Source organism: Stenella coeruleoalba (genome assembly GCF_951394435.1).
Source record: "Stenella coeruleoalba genome assembly, contig: scaffold_404, whole genome shotgun sequence".
Taxonomy (NCBI): Eukaryota; Metazoa; Chordata; class Mammalia; order Artiodactyla; family Delphinidae; genus Stenella; species Stenella coeruleoalba.
The window spans coordinates 106,978-129,254 of record NW_027646355.1 but is presented as its reverse complement, the minus strand read 5'-3'; the positions used below and the strand labels follow the sequence as shown (position 1 = coordinate 129,254).

General features: G+C 44.6%; 1 long non-coding RNA gene across 1 annotated transcript; it reads right to left on the bottom strand.

The window, feature by feature from the left end:
- Positions 1-4,545: 4,545 nt before the first annotated feature.
- Positions 4,546-21,797, bottom strand: LOC307181158. The gene is made up of 3 exons (XR_013826048.1): positions 21,736-21,797; positions 7,224-11,558; positions 4,546-5,680 (listed from the first exon to the last, which is right to left on the bottom strand). It is a non-coding gene; the product is annotated as an uncharacterized lncRNA (long non-coding RNA).
- Between the last annotated feature and the right edge of the window lie 480 nt (positions 21,798-22,277).

Below are 22,277 nucleotides of genomic sequence, written 5' to 3'. Positions count from 1 at the left end.
TCATTTTGGCTTTTGTTTGACTTTCAGTCTTTAAAGATATCCTTGCTTTAAGGATATCATATCCTGGTTGGTCTTTTCCTTTAATACTTTAAAGATGTTATTCCATTCTTTTCTGGTCTCTGTTTTCTGATGAGAAATCACACTCCTTCAAGTTGACATTCTGTGATGTATAACAGGTCGGTTATACAAGATTATTCTTCACCTTGGCTTTTTTATCAGGTTGTGTGTCAGGGTGAAGCTTTCTGAGCTTAGGTCTGTGTCTTGAAATCAGTGACGTTTTCAACTATTCTTTTCCTCATATATTTTCTTCTGCACCTTTCCTTCAGACCCTCCAACGGCACAAAAGTTAGAACTTGCAATATTGTTTCACATGTCTCTGAGACTTAATTTTTGTTCAGTCATTTATCCCCCTTCAGTTGTCACCCCAGCAGGATCTGGTTGGCTTGGGCACTTCTGGGTTTTTTTTTTTTTGCACTTCTGTTCTTAGCGGCTCTCTCCTCCAATGTTACCAGGTGGGAGGGCAGGCGGACGCACAGCCGCTGATGCCAAATCTGCCACCTCGGGCGGCGGCTGCTGAGCCAGGTACCCTGCTCTCCAGCTTTCCTGCTCTGGTGGCCGGGGACCCATCCTGTACAGTTAGAGCCGGCCGGGAGAGAAGGGGCAGCTGCCCTGCCAAGAAGCTCATCACCCTCAAGGCAAACACCTCCAGCCCTCAGACCCCCGGGGAGATTCAGAAGCGCTAGACGGTCCAGGGGCGCGCATCCTCACCTGTGCGCCCCAGGGCCTGACGTGTACTCTGCGCATGCGCCACCCCTCCCTAAACTTTTGCGCCCCGCCAACGCACGCCCATTGTTCGCTCACAGGTTTCAGAGCTGCATCCCAGCAACAGGCCAAAGAGAGCGCACTCCGCTTTTGGCCGAGTTGGCAGCTGAAGGAGAGTGCTCGGAGCCCAGCTCTCTAACCAAGAACCAACCTCACCCAAGTTCTCTAGGGGCAGTTACTTAGGTAGGCCCTGCCCCTCACCCTCACACCGGGCACTGGGGGACCAGCACCTGCCAGGAGGGTTCGGCTGCCCCCAGCCCGCTCCCCGCGCCCACCGACTTCCCGTGGCCGGCCCGGGTCACCCAGCTGTCAATGGCCGGCTATCCACTCGCAGGCCAGCCCACAAGTGTCCAGTGACTCTGCATCTACGCTTTGCCACAGAGTCTCTGAGACCCCGTTCTACCATCCCGCAGACGCTGCACTCCTTATGGGGATCCTTATCTCCATCTTCAGGCGAGGCCATCGGAAGAAGGCAGAGATGGGTGCTCGCACCTCCACGACGTCCCGCAGCTCAGTGTCCGCAGTGGACACAGTCACTGTCAGTGTGGCGCAGGGGCAGCCAGTGCCGGCCACGACACCCAGCTGTGTCCCGAACTACAACTACAGCACAGAGAAGACGGTGTTGAGGGCCCTGGAGGAGAGCGGGCAAGGGATGGCCGAGCAGGAGGAAGTCCCCACAGTCACAGGGAGGAACGAAGACCAGAGAAGCGGCCCCGATGACACCGGGGGCGCACGATCTGCATTTAGGCCCCTGGGGGGCTCTTTCTTCGTGCCCAGGCCTGGACCTCTGCAGAGAGACCTCCACACCAAATGGGCAGAAGACAGATCCACCAGGAAACTGTAGACCACTTGTATGAGCTCCTGCCCCCAAAGAAACGCCATCACGAGCTCATATAGCTCCACCCGAGGTTTCCCGCCAGTGAAGAGAAGGAGGGGTCCCACCATACCGCAAGGGCTGCCCCAGAAGTCTGCAAAGAAAGGGAGCAAGGAGGGCCCTCCATCGCCCTCTGCAGCTCCGGTGGTTTCCCAGAGGAAAAACCAGCCTGACAAAGATGCAGAGACAAGAGTGCAGAAAGGGCCCTGGAGGAACGGCTCCCGCACATCTGACAGTCCCAGGCCCCGAAAACGCAGGATTCCTCTGCTGCCGCACCGGCAAGGGGAGCCTCTGAGGCTGCCCCCAGGCCCTGAGCTGGGTTTCCCTGTTGCCGCTGAAGACCTAGACTCCGAGAAGGAAGCAGCGTTCCGGCGCATCAACAGTGCGCTGCGGGGTGAGACCTAGGCCACTGGTGGCCTGGGCGCCATGCAGCCTTCCTGTCCCTTTCTGCTGCCTGCTGCAGGGGCTGCTTCTCCGCAGAAAATGTTTCATAGTTATTTCTATTTTAATATGATCATGGTACATTAAAATGTATTAGTGCTTGCCTGTGAACACTAAGGTCACTTGACTTGTAATTTTCTATATTGTTCTATATTTTTGTGACTAAAGGCATTACTTGGGGTAATTAAAAGAATATCTTGAAGCGATTTTGGCTTTTGATCTGCCACTAATTCCTATTTAACCTTAATTCAGGGGTCGGATTCTTTGACCCAAGGAAACAGAATAGTATAAAAAGAAAGAATGTGAGTGTCAGATGATGGCAGTGATTAAGTATAGCAAGAGACGCCTTTGCAAAAGTTACTGTTGGTCCCAGAAGACTCTCACTTAGCTGTGTGACCCTGGGCAAGTCACTTCACCTAAATCTCTGAATTATAGGGCTGTACTGATGATTTAAAAGTGACTGAGCACGGTGGACACTCGGAAATCCTGGGTTCTCAATAAAGCCACTGCCCTGCTCTTTGGTCCTTTGGAATTACTAGATTAGTAAAATTTATACTTGACAGTAATTTTCGCTTAAAGTTTATTTTGTCTATTTCATCTCAGCCTTTTGGCTAAGATCAAGTGTAGTATCTGTTCTTGTCAATTTAAATAGCAAGAGAAAAGAAAGGAAAATAACGGGCATGCCCCCACACTTTTCAGACAATAGGAGCCTCTTAACCTGTTCCTTTGTCCAGAGACACAGGCCATTTCTCAGTGAAGGCCTCTGCCATCACTGAGGTTGCAGGGGAGATGTGGTAACTGGGAAGAAAAAGACCAATGGGGATGACCCCCTCACTCCTCAACATCCAAGCCCCCCACTTTCTCACTTGTCTGGCTAGAAATAAAAGGTTGATCCCATGGTTTTAACTTTCAGCTGTTGCTGGACTTTGGGTGCCTTGCGTAAACTGGGAGACAGAGATAGGAAAAAAACCCACCATAATCACCCTGTTATGGGCTGTTATTCAACTTTGGACTTCCAGGCCCCATCTGCCTGTTAGCATTCACTTCTTAGAGTTTCAAGTGCATGCTGTTTGTCCTCTATCTTGCCCCATGCGGCTCTCAAGCCCTCGTAATATGACCACATTTCTCGTGCCACATGTAAAAATTCTAACACTTTGCAGATACTGAATTAAAAATCTATTATTTACATTGACTTCACCATTTTCATTTTCCTGGTGTGTTCAGTAGAAAATTCAAAATTACATAAGTGCCTGGCATTATGTATTTTTTGGTGAGCAGTGATCCAGAGGATGGAAATGTATGCCTCCTTCGACTCCTTAAACTTAACCCCACTCTGGGGCAATGTCCCAGCCAGGCAGAAACTGCAGTGTGTCTTGGAGAAGGTCTTTTGCATTGAGATAGTAGGATGCTCTTTTAGCTTCAAGAACTTGGATGTTGTTGAGTTTAACCTGGTATAAGTTCAAATTAGAGTGTTTTAATTTTAGGATGTTAAAGGTAATCCCCATGGTAAACACAAAGAAAATAGCTATAGAATAGTCCCAAAAGGAAGTGAGAAAGTAATTTAAATATTTTATTGTAAGAAATCAGCTAAACACACACAACGAAAGATAGGAATGCAGGAAATGAGGGGCAAAAAAGCTTTGGGCAGATGGAAAAGAAACAGCACAATAGCAGAAATAAGTCTTTTTTTTGTCAGCAGTTACTTTAAATATAAATGGATTAAACACTCCAATCAAAATACAGAGATTGGCGGAATAGGTAAAAACATATGATCCAACTATATGCTGTCTACAAGAGACTTAATTGAGATCAAAAGACTCAAGCAGGTTGAAAGTTAAAGGATAGAAAAAGGAATTCCAACCTCAGTGAGAAAACTCAAATAGTAACCAAAAGAGAGCAGGAGTGTCTATACCAATATCAGACAAAATAGACTTTGAATTTAAAATGGATGAAAGCGTTAAATATAAGAGTTAAACTATACAAAGTTCTGAAGAAAAAAAGAGGTAAATCTTCATAGTCTTGGATTTGGCAATGAACTCTTAAATATGATAGCAAAAGCACAGGCAACAAAAGGAAAAAGAAATTGGACTTTATCAAAATTAAAATCCTTTGTGTTTCAAAGAACACCATCAAGAAAGACATAATACAACCTTCAGAATGAAGGAAAATGTTTGCAAGTCATATATCAGATAAAGCCTAGTATTCAGAATATGTAAAGAACACTGGCAACTCAATAAAATGTCAAATAACCAAATTTTAAGAATGAGAAAAAGAATCTGCATAGATACTGCTCCAAAGAAGAGACACAAATTGCCAATAAGCACATGAAAACATGTCCAAAATTATTAGTCAAAATCATGCAAACTGAAACCACAGTGAGATACCACTTCATACCCACTATTGTGCCATATAATTTTTTTAAAAACAAGGGTTGGCAATGATGTGGGCAAACTGGCACTTTCAAGCATCGCTGGTGCAAATATGAAAAAGAAAATAGTTTGGCCATTCCTCAAAAAGTTCAACACAGAGATACAGTATGGCCCAGGAACTTCACTCCCAGGTATATGTCCAGGAGAAATAAAAAACATATGTTCACACAAAAACTTGTACATGAGTGTTACATTGTCGTATCATTATTCATAATAGTCAAAAAGTGGAAACAACCCAACTATTCACCAACTGAGGAATGGAAAAATAAAATGTGTTATATCCATACAATGAATATTATTCAGCCATTAAAAGGGTGAAGGACAGATACATGCTACAACCTGGATGCACCTTGAATACATTTTGCTTACTGCAAAAGTCAGACACAGAAGTCCGCACATTGTGTGGTTCTTTTCATATGAAATGTCCAGCATAGGAAAATCAATAGGGACAGAAAGACCCAGGGCTGGGGTGAAAGGGGAGGACAGAATGAGAATGACTGATACTAGGTATAAGGTTTCTCTTGGGGATGATGAAAATGTACTGGAATTAGAGATGTTGATTGCAAAACCTGAGTACACTAAAAGCAGCCGAATCACACAGTTAATAAAAAATGTGGGGCTTCCCTGGTGACGCAGTGGTTGAGAGTCCGCCTGCCGGTGCAGGGGACGCGGGTTCATACCCTGGTCCGGGAAGATCCCACATGTCGCGTAAGCGGCTGGGCCCATGGGCCATGGCCACTGAGCCTGCGCGTCCGGAGCCTGTGCTCCGCAACGGGAGAGGCCACAGCAGTGAGAGGCCTGTGTACCGCCAAAAATATATATATATATGAATTGATGGAATATGGATTATATCTCAATCAAAAGATAATATGACAACATTTTTATAGTCATTACTCTTGATCAGTTTCAGGATGGAATTCCCACAGTGACTTCAATGGAGTGGCTTGTATGGGATGATATTTGAGGCTCAACCCTTTGGGACTAGATGTTCATTTTGAGCTGTTGAATGACGGTGAGGGCAAGCCAGTATATTTTCTTCACGGAGGATCAATCCCCATATGTATCCTTGGTTTGAATCCTTGTCTTTTTCTCTTCATATTCCTGAAACAAGTTCCTAGGAAATACATTCACAATAGTGAGAGGTGTTGACACCTTCCTGGCAAAAGCCTTAACTTATTCACAGGTGAAACTTCAGATCTCCTTATTACTAGCTGCCCGGGGAGTCCCCTGAAGCAAAGTAGGGCTTATGAAGATGGACCTTGCATTTTAGCGTGCACTTAAAATACCCAACAGGCTGATCACACGGGGAAAATAACTTTATTTACATGAGACAAGTACAAAGTCAGCACAACACAAAGAGGGAGAGTATGGGTGCTGGTGCCTGATGGCCTGAAATCAAATCCTATTTGAACGCCACGTGTACCTGGGAAGGTTAGTAACTTAGCTCTTCTGTTTCTCAGTTCCCTGGCCAGGGATATGGAAATATTAGTAGGACCTGCTTATTCGTATTATGTTCTGAGGCTAAAAATTAGTAAATACAAAGCCTGAAGAAAAATGATGGGTACTTCATAAGTGCTACCTACATAAATGTTCAAGTATTAAATGCCTGGAAGAATAAGTAGGTCGTCTCCAGAAAGGGCACCTAGGAGGCTACAAACAGGAGGATAGAGCCTACTTTTTCACATTGATGACATGAGTAAGAAGTTTTAGAGCTCATGGAAAGAATATTATTTCTTGTGATGCACTGTGGGGTGGGCAGAGTAGGGGCTGTGACCCATATTTTATGGTTCAGGGCACTGAAATTTAGACAGATTGAGTAACTTGCCCAGAGTCACAACACTGATGAGTGATGGGTCTGAGGCAGGGGAGGGATAGAGATTCCTGAACACATGGACATGAGATCATGCCCTGGATACACAAACCAAGAGCTCTCCTCGCTCCCTTTCACACATCCTCCTGCCCCAAGGATGCTGCAGGGAGACAGCTGGTACTCGGAGGAGGTGCCTGGCCCAAGAGAATGGCTCAAATCTGGACCTACCTCCTGGCTCTACGTTTCAATCCCTGACCCCAAATACAATGTCTTTCCCCCAAATGCAGACCCCCTGATGGACCGGGGTATCCAAATATGTGTGCATCTCCCCTCCCTTCCCCCTCAGCACTTGATTCTAGCAGCTGATTTGCAGTGAGACTTCCTGGTGGTCAGGTGACCACCCTGAATGACCAGTAGTCTACTTGACTCCCTAACTGACTCAAAACCCAGGACAGTCCAAACCAACTGCCCACATGACAGTTGCACAGAGAATTAGCATCATCTTCAACTGATCAAACCTGGATGATGAGCAGTTAATATTCATTAGCTGGGAACAGGGTCTACTGGGCTGGTGTTTTGGTGGCTTAACAGATGAAGTTTACAGGACCCCAGGGTCTCACTGACTAGAAACTGACCAATCATCTGAGCAGCTTGGACTAAGGCCTGCCTAAGAGCGGGCAGTGGCTGCACCGGCTCTGAGTGGGCACCTTCCCTGCCCAATCCTCCCTCAGCCAGATCCAGGCTCTGCTGTACAAACTACAGCCATTGCTCCTGAATCTACTTGCTGGTATTATTTCCACAGTACCTTCAATGGAGTGGTTAGTGGGGGTGCTATTTGTGTCCCTACCTTGTTGTTTGGCCAGATGCTGATTCTGATGTACCTGAACCACTGCTGCAGATGGCCAGCAGATTATCTTGATCGCAGATGATATTCTTGTGCATCCTGTGTTTGACTCCTTTATAATCTTCCTTTTCTTCTTGGTACCCGAGTCATGATCCTGGAAAACACGACAGAAACTGAGAGAACTATTGATATGTTGCTGGGAGAAGACCATGCAGAGGTGTCAATTCATTCCCAGGTCACACGTCTGTTCTCTTTGTTCACCAGCTTCCTAGGGGAGTCTAGGGGAGTCAAGTGAATCGAAGCTGGGCTGAGAAGAGGGTGTTGCAATGTGGTGTGCCCTTAAAATAGCCAGCAGCCTGACTGCACGGGGACATGACTTTATTTAGTGAGATAATACAGAAAGGGAGCACAGCACAGTGACCGACAGAGTGGGGGCTGGTGCCTGATGGTCTGGATTCAAATCATACCAGAAGCCACATGAACCTGGAAAGTTATGCAGACCCTCTGTCCTCAGTTCCTTGTTCTGTGATAATGGAAACGTTAATAGGGCCCACTTATTAGTATTACATGATGAAGCTTAATACAGCAAATCAGGTAGACCCTGATGAAAAATGATGGTTACTTCATAAGTTCTACCTAAGTGTGCAAATATTAAATGTCTGGAAGAATAAGCAAGAAATGTGGTAGTGCTGCCTCCAGAGAGGGGACCTGGATGCCACAGGGCAGGGGAGTGGGGAAGGTTATGGGTGTGATGCTTTAGAGCTTGTGAAGAATATCTGTCATCATCTCCTGTGATCCCCACATCAGCCCCGTGGGGAACTCATGGCAGGTGCTGTGAACCATATTTTATGGTACATGGCACGAAAATGTTGAGATTTTAAGTGACTTTCCCGGAGTCGCAAAGCTGATGACAGATGGATGTGGGACAGGAATGTAGTTGGTTCCCTGGGACAGAAATCCCTGAACCCCTGAATCCTCTAGATGGTGCTCTGGACCCCTGAGCCCAGGGCTCCCCTCCCTCCATGACCCCAATCCTCCTGCCTGCCCCATGGTTGCTCCAAGGACAGGAGGGGTCTGAGCCAACAGGAGGGCCCATGCCTGACCCGCTGCCTCCCTTACATGTTGATCCCTGACCCCACAGCTCTTAAATATCCCTGAAAGAAGGTCCCTTGAAGGATCAGGGGGTCCCATCTACGTCCCTCCTCCCTCAGCGTCTTCACACACTGGGTGAGCCTCCTGGTGGTCTGACCAGTGGTCGGCTTGTCTCCACGTGGCTCAGAGCCCTGGTCTCTCCAAGCCAGTTGCCCACATGGCACGTCTCTAACAAATTAGCTTGGTCTTCAACAACCAGCCCTGGATGCACAGGTAGTGCTGATTAATGAGGACAGTGGCCTGCTGGGCTGTGCTTGGTGGTTTAGTGGGTGAAGCTGGCGTGCCCCACTGTCGCCTGACTATTGATGTGAGCAACTGTCGGAGTAGCCTGGGCTACGGCCTGGCTGGGGAGGGGCCGTGGCTGCACTGGCTCTGAGGGCGCACCTTCCCTGCTCATCCTTCCTCATCAAAATCCAGCCCCTACAAACTCCTCATCCATCCCTAGACCCTGCAGTGGCACAGGAGAGAGGCCCATGCCCTTCTAGAGGGACCCCTCCATAGCCACAGCCTAGAGACCCCATCCCAGGACTGTCTCTGAGGATGACCCAGGCCCTCCTAATCTCTGTCACCAAATGTTCATTCCACTAACCCGATGGCATTGTCCCTTCTCTCCACGTTCCCAGGCAGCACCCAAACACCCAGTGATCCTGTCCACATCAACCACTGGAAATACCGCCACGAAACCCTAGTTTCCTTCCTTTCTGAAAACCTCTAGATTTAGACTGCTAATATTTGCTTTTGGATTTTGACATCGACATTCAGAAGTGTTTAGCCTGTAATTTCTCCTGTCCTGTAATATCTGCTGCGGGTACGACATCAGTATTCTCCTGGTCCGATGAAAGCAGTGTGGGTGTGTTCCCTCTGTATCTGTTCTCTGGAAGAGTGTGTAGGAGACGGGCATCGTTTCTGTCTTAAATGTTTGGTAGAAATCAGAGGAAGCCACCTGGCCCTGAAGTTTGTTTTGTGGGGAAATTTTTTTGGCATCTCTTTCTAATTGAAGTTTCCTTGGTGTATTGTACAGGGCACAGATCTTAAGCGTAGAGCTTTATGGTTTCTTGTAAATATAAACACATCTGCTACCAACACACAGTTCAATATACAGGATGTCCCCAGCACCCTGGCTGCCTCCTGTAGAAGGGGAGAAGAATAAGTGCTGACTTATTCGGTTATAAGAATGAAATCAGTTACTCCACGTATATTCCAAGTGCAGTGATTTACACACAAATAACTCAAAATGAGTGTGGCAGCACAATCAGAAAGTAGTGGAGGGTGCTGGAGGGCTGGGAGAATCCAGTCCCTTTGGGATTTCCGCTGTGGAGGTCGGGCCAGAGTAAGGAAGCTGAGAGGAGCTTCTCAGAAGCATCTGGGCTTTCACAGAGGGAAAAACTACTGCTCCCCAGAGTGGAGCGCCCACTGTAATTCACTGAGCCCTCCCTTTGCGGAGGGTGCTTTTCTGTACTTGTGTGTTATCTTACATAGAAATGTTTAAAAAAAAAAAACCGAGGAGGAGATCAATTTTGCTTGATGTAACAGCCTTTCACTGTTAAAAGTAAGACATGTATCTAAAATTTATGCTAAATCTGTACAGCTCCGACAGGAAGTAACCGGCACTCACTAGCTGACTCAGGAGCAGAGGGGGAGCAGAGAGGCGGCCCTCCTTCCTTGGACTCGTGTCTCATTTAAGCTGCCAGACACTGCACAAGCTCCATCCCCTCTGAGTCTCAGGCTGAGGCCTCCAGGTCACAGTCCTCACAGGTGTCAGACCAGAACCTGCCACACAAAGGCAGGGACTGGAGTCAGTGGGGAGGTGGGCTCCCTGGGGTCGGTGTGTGGGACCCAGGGGGGCTACTCAGACCCTGCAAGTGACTTTGGGCCCTGACATCCCCAGGGCTCACATCCCCAGGGCACTGGGGCCTCTTTGCTGCTCTTTGCCAAGTGTGTTCTGGTAGCAGAGAGACCTGTCCTACAGGGGCGATTTAACCTGGGCATTTGGCCGGGCGGTGTTCAAGTGACTGGTCCCCTGAACAGTGAAAGTGATGCAGAGGAAAGGGGAGGCTCTGGGGCTCCAGGGTGAAAAGTGTGGGTCCCTCCCACCTGGGCGCTGTGAGTGGGAGGTCTGATGACACAGGTGGGAGTAGTGACCCTGTCCCTCCAGCCCACACGCAACACGGCCCATCATGAGATCAGCACAGTGGAAGTGGGCAGAGAACCGCAATGTTCCCTTTTCCCCTAAGAATCATTTTTCTTTCTTTAACACCCCAGCCAAACTTGCCTGTGCTTTTTAATTTAAAAATATCCTGATGCTGTGGTCATAGAATCATAAATTCTATAGCTTTGCTGTATCCCAACATGAAAAGTTTGTAGAAGACACTGCTTTTCAGCGTGTAATAAAACCAGATGTATTTGTTATCTAATTTTAAGGTCATAATTAACTTGGAATCCTGGCCCTTTAACTCATCCTAAATTAGCATTGCTTTGAATTGCCTTCATTTTGTGTGTGTGTGTTGTATTCAATTTTAACACATCTATGGAAAATCTATAGAACCTCAGGTTGAGAAATGGTGCCATGAGGTGACCCAGGCCCTTCAGTGGGGCTCCACAGAGGCTGAGGGGTCCCCAGGGGGTGGGCAAATCCCAGCCAGGTGTGGATCCTGCAGTGTCCCCTACCGGATGCCAGGGCTACCGCGTGCCCACAGGGATGCAGCAGCGCTGGGCCAGGTGAGCTGTCTGCTTGCGTGAGAAGAAGCCCCGGTGCCTCTGTCCTCCTCACCCTTTCCCCAGGACGCCTGAACTGGGGGGTACCAGGGCCACTCCAGATATCTCACCACACTTGGTGATTAACTGGGGATGTTGCCTGCTGACCTCGGCGGGTTGGGAGGGCAAGGCTGGGTCCTGCAGAGGGAGATGTTGAACCTCACCAGGGACACTCTTTACAAAGAACACAATGTGAACAACACCTCCAGGAGTGATGTATGTGGTGACCCCACAGATGCCTTCGGCCCCCCATCTAAACATAAGAGCCTGGCATATTCAGGGCTTCTATGGAACGGGGACCGTTTCCTGGCGAGATGCACTCAGGTCATCCTCCAGTTGCCTGCGCAGATTACCACCATTCTCTTCTCTCCACCTTTTTGTTCACATGCAGTGGTGAGCACCTCTGTGCTCTCCTCTGGCTTTTGGGTTTTCCTGAAGCACCAAAAAAAAAAAAAAAAAAAAAAAAGTCAGGGATGGCAAGGGAAGCACATACACTTATTTGCCTTCTGCTCTTCCTCCTACCCTCTCCAGGCTCACATTTCCTCTTCTTGTTCTTCCTCATCCTTTTACTTCATCCCTTCTCTTGAATCCAGGATGAGAGAATTTTTTTTTAATTGGATGAGTCAGTCTTCTTTTACTTAATTTATTTTTAACGACCTTATTGGAATATATTTGCTTTACAATGGTGTGTTAGTTTCTGCTATATAACAAAGTGAATCAGCTATACATATACATACATCCCCATAACCCCTCCCTATTTTGTCTCCCTCCCACCCTCCCTATCCCACCCATCCAGGTGGTCACAAAGCACCAAGCTGATCTCCCTGTGCTAAGCGGCTGCTTCCCACTAGCTATCTATTTTATGTTTGGTAGTGTATATATGTCCATGCCACTCTCTCACTTTGTCACAGCTTAACCCTCCTCCTCCCCATATCCTCAAACCCATACCGTTTTTATGCTAAGTTATATTCTACATGTAGCCAGAAAAATGTTAAAAAGATTTTTAAAGAACTGCGCATCTATTTTTGAAGCTGATTTGCCTGTTCAAGGCTTGCTAGCACTTTATCCATCTCAGTGCTATTTCACTTAGTAAACAAATGCAGTTGCCATAATTGCTGCATATGTGTCTGTGTTCCCTTCTAGGCTATATGTTTTTGAAGTTAGAAACTATATTTATATCACAGCCCCTATGTATAGCACAATATCCATTGCTAATTCAGATTGTGCTTTAAGATATAAGAGAAAATTTAACCCGTTTATTATAGTCATAAACATCTAGCAAACCAACCAGAAAATAAAAACTAATTTTCAATGGGTTGGCCAAGAACAAAAAAGAGAGGAATACCTAGTGCAAAATCATATCTCTAATAACTACTGTTGGATTTAGAGCACACACATGCTAAACTTATTTTAAAATATCTTCTCATCAAAGATTTGAGGTTGGACCTGAAAAAATTATATCAGATGTGAAAATAATTATGTGGTCTGACCAGCGTGGATCACACAAAGTAAGTGTATACTATGTATAAAGTAGATAAACTACGAGGTCCTGCTGTATAGCACAGGCAACTATATTTAATACCTTGTAATAACCTATAAAGGAAACGGATCTGAAAAAGAAATATATATATCTGAATCTCTTGGCGGTACACCTGAAACACAACATTGTCAATCAACTATACTTCAAGTAAAACAAAACAAAACAAAACAAAGTAAGTGTAAAGGGAAGTATAGTTTTATAAATTCACCTCTGATATCCAATGGACCAACTGAAAGAAAATGGAAAGTACAACTTTCTAGGAGACAGGACATGGCCAGCAAACAAGGCCATTACCCTCGGTAACGGTCATACCTGCCAAAAGATATACAGACTAGCCTGCATTCATGAATACATAGGAATTCTTCATTTATCTGGCATTGTTAGGCAATGAGGTATTGTATGTTAGGAGAAGTTTTTTTAACTGACAAATTGAAGAGGAGTTATTTTAACCTTCACTCGGGAATTTTTTTCTAAAATTAAGAAATGTATCCACAAGTGCATCTAATGTTTCCGTGATAACTCGGGGTCATCAGTTCAATCAACGTTTGCATGAATAATGCAAATGGAAACAAGACAGGCATGCTTACTGAAACTGAAAATGACATGGCACTGGCTGGAATAACTGATGAGAGAGCAAGAAAAAAGCAAAAATGAAAACAAACCGTGATCAAGAAACAATCAGTCAAGTTCTGACTTTCTGTACTTAGTTTCAAAACGAGATACCACAAATCCTAGCGAGAGACTCCAGCATCATTAGCTGTCTTTCTCCTTTGTTTCCACCTTCCTTTCCTTTTCCTTCTATCCTAGACTGTTACAGGCAGTGCTTATAGCTGCTTGCAAGACAAATTCTAATACTTGCTTTCTCTCACACAAACTTCACAATATGTCCATGTGATAAATAGTATGGAATTAAAGACAGTTCATCACAGGGACATCTCCTATGAAAATAAAATTAGAAACTAGCTTCTAAACATGCAGAGAGAAGGGCGTGGTGTCAGGCACTAATTCCCTTGGGAATTCCTGTCCATTTCTAATAGACGTTCTTCTTTACCAAGATCCCTTTTTATTGGTGTCCTGTTCCAGACTGCTCCACTCCACCCATCCTCATCCTGTAAAATACATTCACACTCTTTTGTGACCCTAGTTATTTTCCCATTAAATAATCAATCATAGAACTGTCGGAATTAAATACAGAGTGAAATTAAAATACTGGAGTCACTTGGAGGGTTTAAGCAGCTCCACCAGAAAATACTGGGCATGGATTTAAAAGAGGCTGCGTGGGACTTGCTCTTGTCCAAGTTCTTTCTCAAGAAGTATCTGAAATAAGCCTAAATTCAGAGTTAATCAGTCTGGCCTGCTTTCTCAGGTGGACTGGAATTCATTGCTCTTTCCCCTCAACTCCCTGATGTCAGTGGCACTTTCCGGAGGGGAGGTGGACTTCTCTGCCTACTGCAGAAGCTCAGTTCCCCCAGGAACCACTCCCCATCTGAATCCCACACTGGAGGCCAGATGCCAGCCTTCCCAGAACATTCGTGATCTCCTTTCGGTTTTTGACCTGCTCAGATTGAGTCCCTGTAGACTCTTTCTCAGCTTGAAACCTGATATTCAACCCCTTCCCTGACCTTGATGGTTACCTGCCTACTTTAGGCCTCAGGTGCTTTAGCTATAAATCGATATATTTGCCCTTAATTCTAAAGTCTTCTTTCTAAAGCTCTACAATGTGTGGCTCCTTGAAAATGTTTCTCTTTGCTGGTTTTAATTTTGTAGAGAATTAAAACCACAGCTACTCTAAAAGACAGTAAGTTGCATTCGATAAGGAAAGTGTGCTTCTGTAGTTAGATTAACAGGGATGGAAGACGACTTAGTATGTTTTAAGATACTCATGATCCGTTCTCGTGAGAGTCGGGGGAAGAAGGGGAAGAGAGTTAATAAAATACCAAACGATTGTGACAAATTAAGTTCACCAAGATGTAGCTGATTAGTTACTACTTGAATAAGCCACACATATCCAATCCAAGTTGTCCTTTATTTTTCTAAGTAGGATCCCAGTGAACTGAGTCCCATGTTCAGTAACTCCACCTTCAGTGGCTTAGTCTTTAAAAACTGTTATGTTGCTGGAAGAAGAAATATTGCCCATCAGTCCTAATTGATGTTTAGCTATCACGCACATTTGAAATAAATTTATTACTTTGCCTGATCTCAGTGTAATACATTCCAAAGCGGCAAAGAGCACATGAAAAGTTATGGAGTCTCCATCTTCTACACTGAAGTGTGCAATAAATTACATATTATTTGGCCGTGAAATTCACAAGCCATAGAAACCACGCCATTAGCAATGTATACAGTGGTAAACAGCAGGTAATGAGAATGATATAAAACAAAACAGACTGTGTATGTTGGCACTGCTGCCAATAAAACAATCATTAAATGCATTCATATGCATCTACGCTAGGTAAGCTCTTTAGGGCAATTGCTATGAGTTCTACATACCTGTCAGGATATTATATATAGCCCACTTTCTATGGCCTTTATTCAAAGACGCTGAGAAAGGGTTACTCTGGGTAAATTCAGACCTTTTCTCAATATAGAATTTGGTCAACATGCATTCTGAACAGCAAAATTTCACAGTGCTTTCAATTTTCCTACACTAATTGCCACCTCAGCAAATGCAGGATTAAGTATAATGGATTATAAGAAGTTAGAAAGGAAAGATGGAAGAAAAGAAGGAAGGTAGAAAAAAGGTGGGTATGGAGTACTTCAACATTTATGTAGAGTGGACCTAAAACTAAATTGAGGTTTCCCTGAACTATTAGCATACGCTATAGAAACTTAAATGAAAAAATAAAAAAAACCAGCAAGGGAAACTCAAAGATTCTTTGTTTTTTCACTTTACTGCATATACACGTCCATCTTAAACAATCTATATGCTTATATCCAATAAGAGAGCATTGTTTTGCAAGGCTATTTGGGTTCTATCAGCATGTAGAGGTCAGACAACTCAACTTTAGCAGAGTTAGCCTTCAGGTGAATAATTGCTTCTTTCAGGTTGTGAGCATTTGATTTTTCCAGAAATGTTTCCCAAAAAATGAAAACTAAAAGAGTCCTACGACAGCGTCCTTTAGAAGTTTTATAGTATCAAGGCTTTTGGAGGAAGAGTATCCTTGTTGATTACCAACACAATGATTCCAAGCAGGTCAATTTATGCTGAGAATATTATATAACAGAACCCACTTCACCTCCATTATACTGACAATGATCTTCCTTACTTCAACCTTGTGGTTTTTAGTAAAGTTGAAAATACGGAGCCAAGAACAGACAGTGACAATGCCAGAGACTCAGATGTACCTATAGGTGCCTTCAGACAACATCAGCCACCCAGGCTAAAGTCCTGGTTTAAAACATCCCAACATGAATGAATCTCAAAAACCATATGCTGAGCAAGTGAAGCCAGATCAGAAGGGCACCGACTGTATTATTCAACTTACATGAAATTCTAAACTGGGCAAAAGTCATCTCTAAAGATAAAAAACAGATCCGTGGTGGCCTTGGGGTGGGAGATGGGGATACTTTTGCAAAAGCCTAGGAGGAAACTTTCTAGGGTTTTAGGATTGTTATCTATCTTTATGGGGGTGGTAGTTAAACAAATGTATACATTAATTAAAAGTCACTGAACCGTTGACTAAAAATGTCTGCATTTTATTGTATGTAAATGATACCTTAATAAGGTTGATTACAAAATGAACCAAAACCAAAACAAAACTGAAGAAAAACCTCTCAAGACCTCAAAGAAAATATACTGTTTTCTTCCAGGGTACCAGATTGGAAATGAGGCATTGGTCTGTTCTACCCTCAGATTATCTCTAGGATTATCTAGTCTATTTTAAAGCACTAGAGTCCCCTATCAGGAAAACTCACCCCATGTTTAATTACTTTGATTTCTTCTCTGCCTCTTCTCCCAACACAGTGAAGTCATTCACGGAAGAAAAGCCAGCTTTTGCCAAATTTTCTTCATCATATATTCTTTCCAAATCTATTATTTATGTAATAAAATTTTGCTACACTTTGTAAAAATCTAGCTTTTTGAGGCTTACAAATCTTAACAGTTAACCTATTGCCTCCACTGGAATTTGGAAAAAAATTATTTTGAAAAGGAATAGCTGAGACTTGACATTTTTTGTGTGTGTGATTTTCTCTTCACCTAAGAGAGAAGTGAGTAGGAATGAGAAACACATACATAAAGAAAAATAAATTTATCTTGCTGCCTTTGCATGGTTATAATTTATAGGAGGCCCTTTTCAACAATAATCTATTATCAGAATCAACAAAATATAATCTCCATGAAGGCCAGGCCAGGATATTTGTCTCTTTTTCAGCAGATTGCAATACAAACCACATTCATGGATATGCTCCTTGATGATCTTTGTAATACTGTAACAGTTGACCATTTCCTCATGCCTCTTCCCCTTAACTTCAACCTGGTTTTTCACCAATGACCTCACATTTCCTTCTCTATCACTTGGTTGTGGGCCTCTTTTCCAACTCCAACTCGCATTTCACTCTGGCACCAAAGGAAGACTCACACCTTCCTGCTTTTTAATGATACCTCAAGGTCATTACCATATTGTGATCACCCTGAAGAATAGCCAGACAATTGTTATTTCAGAGCCATCTGACAGTTTGTAGCTCTAAAAATTAACTAAGAACCGCATTTGTCAAAAATATCCTAGTTTAAGATTTTGGTAATACAGCAACAGTAATTCCGAAGTCATTTATGACAATCAGTGTGGGAAGCACCCTCCTTCAGGAAGATCCTTTGCCATACAATACTCTTTCCCTGTCTGGTAATAAGGAAGCACGGCCGTGGAAAGTAACCTTTTGTGGAAAGAAATACTTGGCTTTGAGAAGGCTTGAAGTTCATACATTTTTCTTGAATTAGATTCCCCATTAATTACTTTATCCACAAAGAGGTAATTATCAGAGTTATGTAAGCAATTAAGGAGATGCTACTCCACATTCTTTCAGCTTGTTGACCTTTCTCACTTTATTTCATGTGGCTATCTGAAACATCAGTGATTTACATGCCTTTTTTTTTTGACAGATTTCTGTGTGTGTGTGTGTCCCCATGATGAAAACATCATTAAAGTAAAATATCAGGAATACATTCTTAAGAAGCAGTCGACTTAAAGTCCTAGAAAAAATGAAAGCACTAATATTCATGGACAACTCTACACTCTGAAAGTTACTCCAAATTTTGTTGACCTCTCTTTTGTCTAGGAGTTTTTCAAATTTTCTACCATGATCATTTGTTAGTTTTATAATTACATAATAAAGGCATTACATCATATAATCTTTTGTTATCCATTGCAGTTTTAAAACTATTCCTTTCCTTGTCCTCAGCAGATATGTCATAGATTATTAGTACATAAGCAAAGACTTTCAACGTAACAGTACTTTATAGTGAGAAGAACTATACTGAGCTATTTCTATCCTAAGACAATGCACTAGGAAAGCACTAGGAATTCTTAAACACTAGGAATACAGAGACAATCAAGGGGCAAGTTCCTTGCCTTCGAGTATACAGGATCATTATAGCAAATGCTTAAATAGCATTTAGTAAGTAACTCACCACAGCAGTCTTATTATCCTCCATTTTAATAGGTGAGCAGAGGAAGCCACAGGGAATTCATAGGGTAAAGCCAGAATTTGAACCTAGGTAGACTAGTACACTCTCCACGGCTTTAACTACTACGTTAAAAAAATATATATATATAAGTTATATATATATATAAAACTCCAAGTATTCCAAAGTTACAAAACACTTATCTACCAAAACTCAAAAAGGAGCACACAAACTTGCATAGAAAATAAACATGTGGGTTTCCCTTGTGGCGCAGTGGTTGAGAGTCTGCCTGCCGATGCAGGGGACACGGGTTCGTGCCCCAGTCCGGGAAGATCCCACATGCCGCGGAGTGGCTAGGCCCGTGAGCCATGGCCGCTGAGCCTGCGCGTCCGGAGCCTGTGCTCCTCAACGGGAGAGGCCGCAACAGTGAGAGGCCCGCGTACCGCAAAGAAGAAAATAAACATGTAAAAGTTCATAAATAAACCACAATATAACCTGCTCCACATAATATACTGACTGCAGTGTCCTGGGCCTCTCCCATCCTTAGGTAGCTGGAAATTACAACAAAATAATACTTTTCACCTTTGGAAGCCACACCATCTCTCATACCAAGCAACCAATTACTTCCTTAGAGAGAACAGGAAATTAACCTGAATATCATAAAAAATATATATATAGCATTAGTGATGTAGAATGTTTGTTTAAAGACAATAACTTCAATAGCAGAGGGAACTTTACCATTGCAGGCTTCAGATAACCTCTATATTTCTCAGATTTCATGCTAAATCATAAAATGCCATATTGTGTCTGAAGCTATTTTTTCAATAGTCCATTTTCTTAAATGGACGAGCAAAGCCGTAAATACTGAGGAACATTTTGGCTCCCAAATCCTAAAGCCATTCTGATTATGCCTGGGTGATCATGGGGACGTCATCGGAACTACCAGAGGACTGGCTGAAATACCAGTGTTCTGGCCAGCTTACAAATTAAAAATTATACAGAATCCAATTTTATTTTTTTGTTAAGTAATTCCTATGAGGCTTTTGAGATGTCACTGTAAAGTCCTTTCATGTGTAATCTTTATCCATTAGATAGGGAACAATGCCAATCCCCATCATAAATACTGTCACAACCTGACACTGAAAATCCATTGCAGGGCATAGGACCTGCAAATAGGAGGTGAATCACACACATCCACTCATTCAGACAATCCACAAATATTCATTTTTAAGTCTACTATATGCCAATAATGTACCGGCCTCTCAGATGCTAAACCATGCTAAATGCTGAAACAGACATACTCAGTTTGGGCCCTCCTGGAACTTATTACCTACAGAAGTGCCTTCGTTGTAAATGGTCAGGTCTCAGCCAATGCTATTATCATCAGCAGGTGACCAAATGATACAGCTTGCTTCCCTTCCGAGGTACAAAACAGTTCTTACACCTGAATGGGATGCAAAGAATAATCTGACTTCTGTTCACCAGGGCATGAATTGAACTGTCCTTGCAGAAGAGGTAACAGATGGTGTGAACCCCACATCCTAGAAACGGGCCAGGCACACGACAAGTGTTCAGCTTTTCAAAAACAAATGAACAATCACTTCCTCTCCTAGATCTTTACACCCTTCCTCTGTTGGCTACTTTCTCTCAGCTTATAAACATCCTCAAATATACTCACTTAAAAAAACTCTCAGACCTATGATCCTTTGGATATTCTTGTGGTTAACCTAAGTCTCTACCATGCCTTCAAACACCTGTCCTCCCAAAAGCCCACATCTGTACCTTGGGCCCAGACCTGTCTACCAGGCCCCTCTAAAGCACTGAAGATGAAGGAAGATCCTCTCACCACCCCCAATCCCTTTCTACTGTGCTCTGTATCTCTCAAAAAGATGCAGCTGTAAACTGTCACCCACGCTTGCTGCCCTCCCTTTTCTAACTGGTCACCAGGCCTCACCCATTCTCTCTCAGATCTGCAAAACCCGGTCCCACCTTTTATAACTTAAGTGGGACCCTTAGATTACAATTCACCCTGCACCCAATCAACTGCCTTCCACATGGAGGTCCAAGTGAGTCTCTAAACCAGAATTCCATTTCACTGTTCTTTGGTGTTTCCTGCAGCCTTCAGGATAAACATCCAAACATCTGACAGGACAAACAAGGCGCCTTTTTGTTGGGCCCCACTAAGTTTTCAGTATTAACTCTCATTTCTTTCCCAAACCCTGAGTTCCAGCCCTGTACATTAGTTTTGCCATATTTTCTTACATTTCTCAAACTTCAACACACACTGCTTTCTCCTGCCACCCCAGGAGCTTCTACATATCCTTAGAGAGGACAGCCCTTCCTCCAAGAATCCTACCCTGAACTTTCCCTTCCAAGTTTCTGTGCTCTGCAAAGGGGAAAGATGGCGGGGAGGGATACATTAGGAGTTTGGCATTAACATATACACACGACTATATATAAAATCATCAACAAGGACCTACTGCATAGCACAGGGACCTCTACTCCATATCCTGTAACAAACTGTACGGGAAAAGAATCTGAAAAGGAATGGATATATGTATAACTGAATCACTTTACTGTACACCTGAAAGTAACACAATATTGTAAATCAACTATCCTCCAATATAGAATAAAAATTAAATCAAAGAAAAAAGAGATTCTGTGCTCTGTAGCAGCAGAACTCACTTCTTCCAGAGCACTGACTCCTGTGCTTGTGTTTACTTGCTGCCCAGTAGAAGGGACGATTACCTAGGGCAGAAGCATCGTCTCCAGCAGCCCTTGGTTCTGACAACTCATTCAAGTGCCAGGATACTTTACACACATAACCTGCTTAATTAATTCTAAGAACCCACAGAAAGAGTGGTTTTTAATGTCATTTTACAAGTGTGGGGATTGTAGTGCAAAAGAAACCTGTCCAGGCCACAGAGAGCATAAGCCCTGGAATTCAAACCCTAAGCTGCCTTGACACCGGTGCTCTTTTCACTATATATGATACACCTATTGAAAAAAATTTTTTTTTCCTGAGCCCTGTTTGAATGGAAAGGAAATGAAGCTGGGATATATCCATTTCCTAATCGCTTTGGTGTGTACCAGGCAAAGTCATTCAACAGACCAGGTAACATCTGTGCAACAATTAACGATGCTCCAAACTGTGCTAAGTGTTCTACTTTGTAGAGTCTAGAAGCATTAACACAGTGCATCCTTGTAACCGCCACAGAGGCTGGGTCCTGTGAAGCCCATGCTACAGATGAGAACACTGAGACCTTGAAGCCTTAAGGCACTCGGCCGGGGTCACCGAGCTGGCAGGAGTCCTAGGCCGCACGCCCCGTCCAGTGCACGTACACCCGGTCACTGGGCACCGGTTCCAGTGCCCACCCTCCACCGTTAACCATTTAAAACCCCGCTTCTCACCGCCCACACGAGGGCCCCTGGAAGCGGGAAGTACAAACCTGTCTCGACAAGCCGTGGCTGGAAGAAGCTCTGGATACAGATCAGGGGCAGAGGGTGCTCAGGAGTGGCGCCCAGTCTACCCGCGGAGGCAGAAGGCGTTAAGTCCAGCAGGCCCTCCCTCAGGGAAGCCCGCACGGAGGGCAGAGGCACCGAGTCCTGCAGCGCGCACAGGTCCTCAGAGCGCGAGAAGGAGTCGGCCGCGCTGTCCGGGCGCAGCTTCACCGAGTGTTCACGGCCTGAGCGCGGCCTCGGGGACGCTGGCTGCAGACAGGATGCCCACACCCGCCTGGGGGCCCCGGCTCGCCTCCCGGCCCCTCGGGCGCCCACCGCCCGGCGGCTGCGGCCCGAAGACACAGGGCCACGGGCCCAAGCTAGGCCGGGCCCTCCATGCCGCGCTCCGGAGCCCACGCGCGGCCTGGTGTTGGCGCGGGCATCAACGCCCTCCCGAGCCGCGCGGTTGCGGTTTAAGCCTCCCGGCGGGCCCGTGGGGGCGGGGCTCGAGGACTTCTGCGAGCTCGCCGTGCGTCCGCACGCAGACCCG